Source organism: Oncorhynchus clarkii, chromosome 1 (genome assembly GCF_045791955.1).
Source record: "Oncorhynchus clarkii lewisi isolate Uvic-CL-2024 chromosome 1, UVic_Ocla_1.0, whole genome shotgun sequence".
Taxonomy (NCBI): domain Eukaryota; kingdom Metazoa; phylum Chordata; class Actinopteri; order Salmoniformes; family Salmonidae; genus Oncorhynchus; species Oncorhynchus clarkii.
Window position 1 is genome coordinate 51,004,147 of NC_092147.1, and position 6,000 is coordinate 51,010,146.

The following is a 6,000-nucleotide window of genomic DNA, read 5'->3' on the forward strand; positions in this document are numbered from 1 at the left end:
GGGATGAGGGAAAAAAACAGAGCACACGAGAACGGGTGAGGAAAATAAACAGAGAGCACGAGAGAGGGTCCTCACCCTTACAAAATAATAATTACACGAAATCAGAGCCCAATTGACCCCCAATGCTCTCTGGTGAGCCAACCAGGTCCTGGTCTTACCTGATGGAGGTCGTGTCCCATGGCAGCGGAGGAGGCTCTGACTGCCTGCCACATGTTGTGTTCATAGCCCCCGAGGTAGTGGGAGTGCACCCCTGGCTCGGTTGGCTGGAGGTTATATTCCCTGAACACATAGGCCTTCAGAGGAGTGCTCAATGATGCCACCTGGAGGTAGGAGTAGGGTATGACATGACATTTGTTGGTTTTTCCATTTGGCCCCATTCAATAAGCTGCTGGTGATGTTGGTTATGTAAATGTACATAACCATGTATTGAATAAGAGTGATATTAATAGAATGTGTTGCTATAGCCAAGTCATCCACATAGCAGATACAGGAGGGGCGGCACATATACATGATTTAGCAATAATATGACAAGTCCCCTTGTGGGGATCTACAAATCGCTCAAAGTCCTCACAAGGATAGTAAAACAAGGAAAATTCTCCCACATCAAATATATTGATACATACAGTGATGATTGAAAAAGAAAATTCAAAAATGTCAAAAATGTGATTTTTCTATGTTTTATATATATAATTTCCACACTATGAGTTTGGAATAATACTGTTCAATTTTGAAAATTAAGATAATGTGAAAATAAACGACTGTACCGGTATCCCCTGTACATAGCCTCGCTATTGTTATTTTACTGCTGCTCTTTAGTTATTTGTAATTTTTATTTATTTTTAAGGTACTTTTTCTTAAAACTGCGTTGTTGGTTATGGGCTTGTGAGTAAACATTTTACTGTAAGGTAACCTGTTGTATGTGACAAGTACAATTTCATTTGATTTGATTGACAATGCCCTTTATGCATAAGAGCCGTTTGAAGACTGCTTGAAATTTCCGGCTGTTTTGGTAGGATGGAGTTTAGGCCTTACATGGTGTTATCACCATGCGGAGAATTAGTTCAACCAAGGGGTGTTTTCACATATAATCCTCTTTAAAAGAACCGATCTCAAGCCTCTTTAAAGTGAACTCTGGGGTAAAAAAAAAAAAAGAAAGCGAAATAACTTGGTTACTGTACCTTTGTATTCTCAATGCACCCTTCCCTTAATGAGGACTCAACTCTTTTGTCAGTTCACTTGACCTATTTTGTGATCCGAGTCCTCTTTGAATTCACATTGATATACGTTTAGAAAGGAAACAATAATTTTTTCCACTCAATGCACTCTGGGTTTTTACAATGTGCTGGACAAGCCATTGCATCAGAATGTATTATCAGACAGCTAGATCCAAAATATAAGTAGGTGTGAGGCAATAGATTGCATTTAGTTCAAAGATAAGACAATAATTGTAATCCGAGGATACTGTTAACATGCAAAAATGATTGGTAACTAAATAGCAGAAGAATAACTGCAGATTACATAATGTTACACTTAAAAAAATTGTACACTCAATGTAGGCTACTGCCCCTTTAAGAGCTAAAATAGATTTTGTTGTGATTCTCACCAAATATATGTTGTCTTTTCACACTATTCAAACCCCACAATCGACTAAACAGCTTGAGAAGCTCTCTTAGCCTACAGATCACATATTGAAAACAAATCATTTGAACTAAAAACCACACATATTCTGGAATTTCTAAGCATCCTTGACAATCGTTAATCAACATCCAAAAACGGCAATACGTTTTTTGCTTGAACCTGCACATCATCATCTTCTCTCTTTTGGCACCAATGTGAGTGCTTATGCCAGGGGAAACAATGTTTGCAGTAATCTAGGTGTGGGGCGGGAATAATGACAAGGGAACCTGGGGAGCTTTATGTCCACATTGTCCTATTAAAGGGAACCCAAACCCCCTCTCGAACCAAAACCAAACCCCCTCTCGAACCAAACTCAGACCCCCTCTCGAACCAAAACCAAACTCAGACCCCCTCTCGAACCAAAACCAAACTTAGACCCCCCCTCGAACCAAAACCAAACCCCCTCTCGAACCAAAACCAAACTCAGACCCCCTCTCGAGCCAAAACCAAACTCAGACCCCCTCTCGAGCCAAAACCAAACTCAGACCCCCTCTCGAGATGGCTCTAAGTTCAGTTAGTTTCGGGGGCTCTTTTGAGGGGTTTGAGTCCCTTTGGAGTGTTCACACTGCACAAACAAATTCTGCAAACTGCACTGAGTTCACAAACATTTTGCTGAAAGGGACTACGTGTAAAAACACTAAGAAAGGGAGTTCCAAATCTCTCTGCCAATAAAAGCACATTTTCAGTTTTCCCCTCTCTGCTCAGACCACTCCCAGGCAGTCCTAGCAAAATTCTTGCTTGAGAAATTGCCCTTTGCTAAAAATCTATTTTTGTTTATTTTTGACCATAATTGAAAACAATCACAGTAAGGTACTCAATTGTTACCCAGAAATGATTTGATATTGAAATAAAAATGACTACTAGGACCTTTAAGAGATCGTGAGGGCCTTCCTTCCTCATTGTCCACCTTGCCATCCATGAGAGGGTGTGTGTGTGAGTGTGTGTGTGAGATCATCAGCGCCACACTCCAGACAGTGTAATGAGTCATGCCATGTGACAAAGCTTAACTTTGGGCATTTGGGGTTTCTTGATGTTTCCACCATCAGATCAGAGCCCATTTTCTCTCTGTGGGAGAGAAGGAAAAATGAGTTTTTTTACTAGAAGGCTGTGTCTGAAAATGTTACTTAGTCTTCGAATCCTTGCTTCCTCTGTCCTCGTTTCATCCATACCCGAGGAAGGGACCTTTGATAATCTCCTCCAATACACTTTGAGACAAAATTAGCGTGCTGTGCTGTTCTGAATCTATGAAGCTATTCTATTCCATACTCACTTGAGGATTTGCTCCAAGGTCTGCGAGTCGCAGAAGAAATGGCTCCAGCCCATCTTGATGGTGCCAACGATGACGTTCTTCTTGAAGGCGTCAGAACCCAGCTCCTGTAGAGCTCCTCACAATCATTTAGAGGGATCTGGAACACACCCAGCATGAAGCCCGGGATGGCACCTGAGAAGGAGGAGAAGGATATTCAGCCACATGTGGAGGACGACAGAAGTATATTTAACAAATGCTTCTTTGTTAGGCTATTAAGACCAACAGGTTTTTAGAGGAGAAACATACATAAACACACACCCTTGTAAATATATAAGCACTACAGCCTCCCTTGACACTCCCTCCACAAGGAATCCAAGATGCTATCTAATAATGGAACCACAATGTAAATCTCATTCTTCGAGTCCCCCATAAACCAGCTTGGGTAAAATACTATTTGATATCATTGCAAATACTTGATCTGTAATTAATTGTGCTTGCCTGGCTATTGTCCAATAGAATAGTCCCAAAAATGGATAACCTTGCACATTTGTCACTCCAGGCAGGCTAGAGCAAATACTAAAAATAAATTATGTGAAAGATTTCAAATAGTATTTGAAGTGAACCCAGGTCTGAGGCTTAGAGAAGAGAGCGGCTGGATGGGAGACTAATTGCCGGCAGGATAATCCGTTATGGGCATCATTACTCAGGGATGATCCATCCACAGCCATTGACTAGGATTAAAATGGCCACTAATGAATCAACCATAGTGAGAGGCACAGGCTAGCTTCCTCCAGCACCAGCATCACCTGACCACATGGAATATACAGTGCATTGAGAAAGCATTCACAACCTTTAACTACTTTCACATTTTGTTGTTGTCACGATCGTTGAGAGATGGATTGGACCAAGGTGCAGCGTGGTAGGCGTACATTTGACTTTTATTTAAATGACACAGAAAAAACATCAAAATACTAAAACGAACGTAAAGCTACATGCAGTGCAGAAAGCAACTACACACAAACAAGATCCCACAAAACTAAAGGTAAAAAAAAAGGCTGCCTAAGTATGATCCCCAATCAGAGACAACGATGGACAGCTGCCTCTGATTGGGAACCATACCCCGCCAACAAAGAAACTAGAATGCCCACCCAAATCACACCCCGACCTAACCAAATAGAAAAATAAAAAGGCTCTAAGGTCAGGGCGTGACAGTACCCCCCCCACAGGTGCGGACTCCGGCCGCAAAACCTGACTCCATGGGGGAGGGTCCCGGTGGCCATCTAGCCTCGGTGGCGGCTCCGGATCGGGACGTAGACCCGCTCCACTCGCTGATCCCGCCGCTTCCGTGGAACCGGACCGTCGCCGGGGACTCCAGACTGGGAACTGTCGCCGGAAGCTCTGGACTGGGAACTGTCGCAGGAAGCTTGATGCGTGGGGCTGGTGACATGCACCTCAGGGCGAGTGCGGGGAGGAGGCACAGGACGTACTGAACTGAGGAGGCGCACTGGAGGCCTGATGCGTGGGACCGGTACAGGTGGCACCGGGCTGGTGACACGCACCTCAGGGCGAGTGCGAGGTAGCACAGGACGTACTAGGCTGTGGAGGCGTACATCAGGGCGAGTGCGGGGAGCAGGCGCAGGACGTACCAGACAGGGGACACGTACTTCAGGAGTACGAGGAGGAGACACAGGACGTACCGGACTGGGGAGGCGCACTGGAGACCTGATGCGTGGGACCGGCACAGATTGCACCGGACTGGTGACACGCTCCTCCAAACGCCTACGTTGCTGCATACTCCTCGCCAACTCCATTCTCCGGTATCCCTCCTCGCACTGTTCTATTGAATCCCAGGCAGGCTCTGGCACTCTCCCTGGGTCGGCTGACCACCTCTCTACCTCCTCCCAGGTTGTCTCTGGTTAACACCTTGGCACTGCCGACCACCCCGTGTACCACCCCGTGTGCCCCCTCCCAAAATAAATTGGGCTGTCCTTGTGGCCGCGATGGTGTCGCGGTGGTTTCGTCGCTGTTGCTCCTTCGCTGCCTCCTCCTGCTTCCATGGCAGGCTTCTGTCTCCTGCCGTGATTTGGTCCCACGTCCAGGATGTCTTCCACTCCTCCTGGGCACGCTGCTTGGTCCGTGTGTGGTGGGATCTTCTGTCACGATCGTTTCGAGATGGATTGAACCAAGGTGCAGCGTGGTAGGTGTACATTTGACTTTTATTTAAAGGCTCTAAGGTCAGGGCGTGACAGTTGTGTTACAGCCTGAATTTAAAATGGATTAGATTAGATTTTTTTGTCGCTGGCCAACACACAACATTTAGAAATGTTTACAAATTAATTACAAATGAAAAGCTGAGTCAATAAGTATTCAACACTTTTGTTATGGCAAGCCTAAATAAGTTCAGGACTAAAAATGTGCATAACAAGTCACAGAAAAAGTTGTATGATTCACTCTGTATGCAATATTAGTAATTAACATGATTTATGAATGACTACCTCATCTCTGTACCTCACACAAACAATTATTTGTAAGGTCCCTCAGTTGAGCAGTGAATTTCAAACACTGATTCAACCACAAAGACCTGGGAGGTTTTCTAATGCCTCACAAAGAAGGGTAGCTATTGGTAGATAGCAGACATTGAATATCCCTTTCAGCAAGGTGAAGTTATTAATTACACCTTAGATGGTGTATTCATTTTTTCCTGAATACAAAGTGTTTATGTTTGGGGCAAATCCAATACAACACATTACTGAGCACCACTCTCTATATTTTCAAGCATAGTGGTGGCTGCATAATTTGTATGGGTGTCCTTGTAATTGTTAAGGACTGGGAAGTTTTTCAGGATAAAAACATAAATGGAATTGAGCTAAGCACAGGTGAAAACATGGTTCAGTCAGCTGTCCAACAGACACTGGGAGACAAATGCACCTTTCAGCAGGACAATAACCTAAAAAACAAGGCAAATCTTAACTGGAGTGGCTTACCAAGACGACATTGAATGTTCCCGAGTGGCCTAGTTACAGTTTTGACTTAAATCGTCTTGGAAATCTATGGCAAGACTTGAAAATGGCTGT

General features: G+C 44.2%; 1 pseudogene; it reads right to left on the reverse strand.

The window, feature by feature from the left end:
• The window catches only part of LOC139416525 (calcium-independent phospholipase A2-gamma-like), a 37,126-nt pseudogene extending 34,025 nt beyond the window's left edge, over positions 1-3,101 (reverse strand).
• Positions 3,102-6,000: the final 2,899 nt, after the last annotated feature.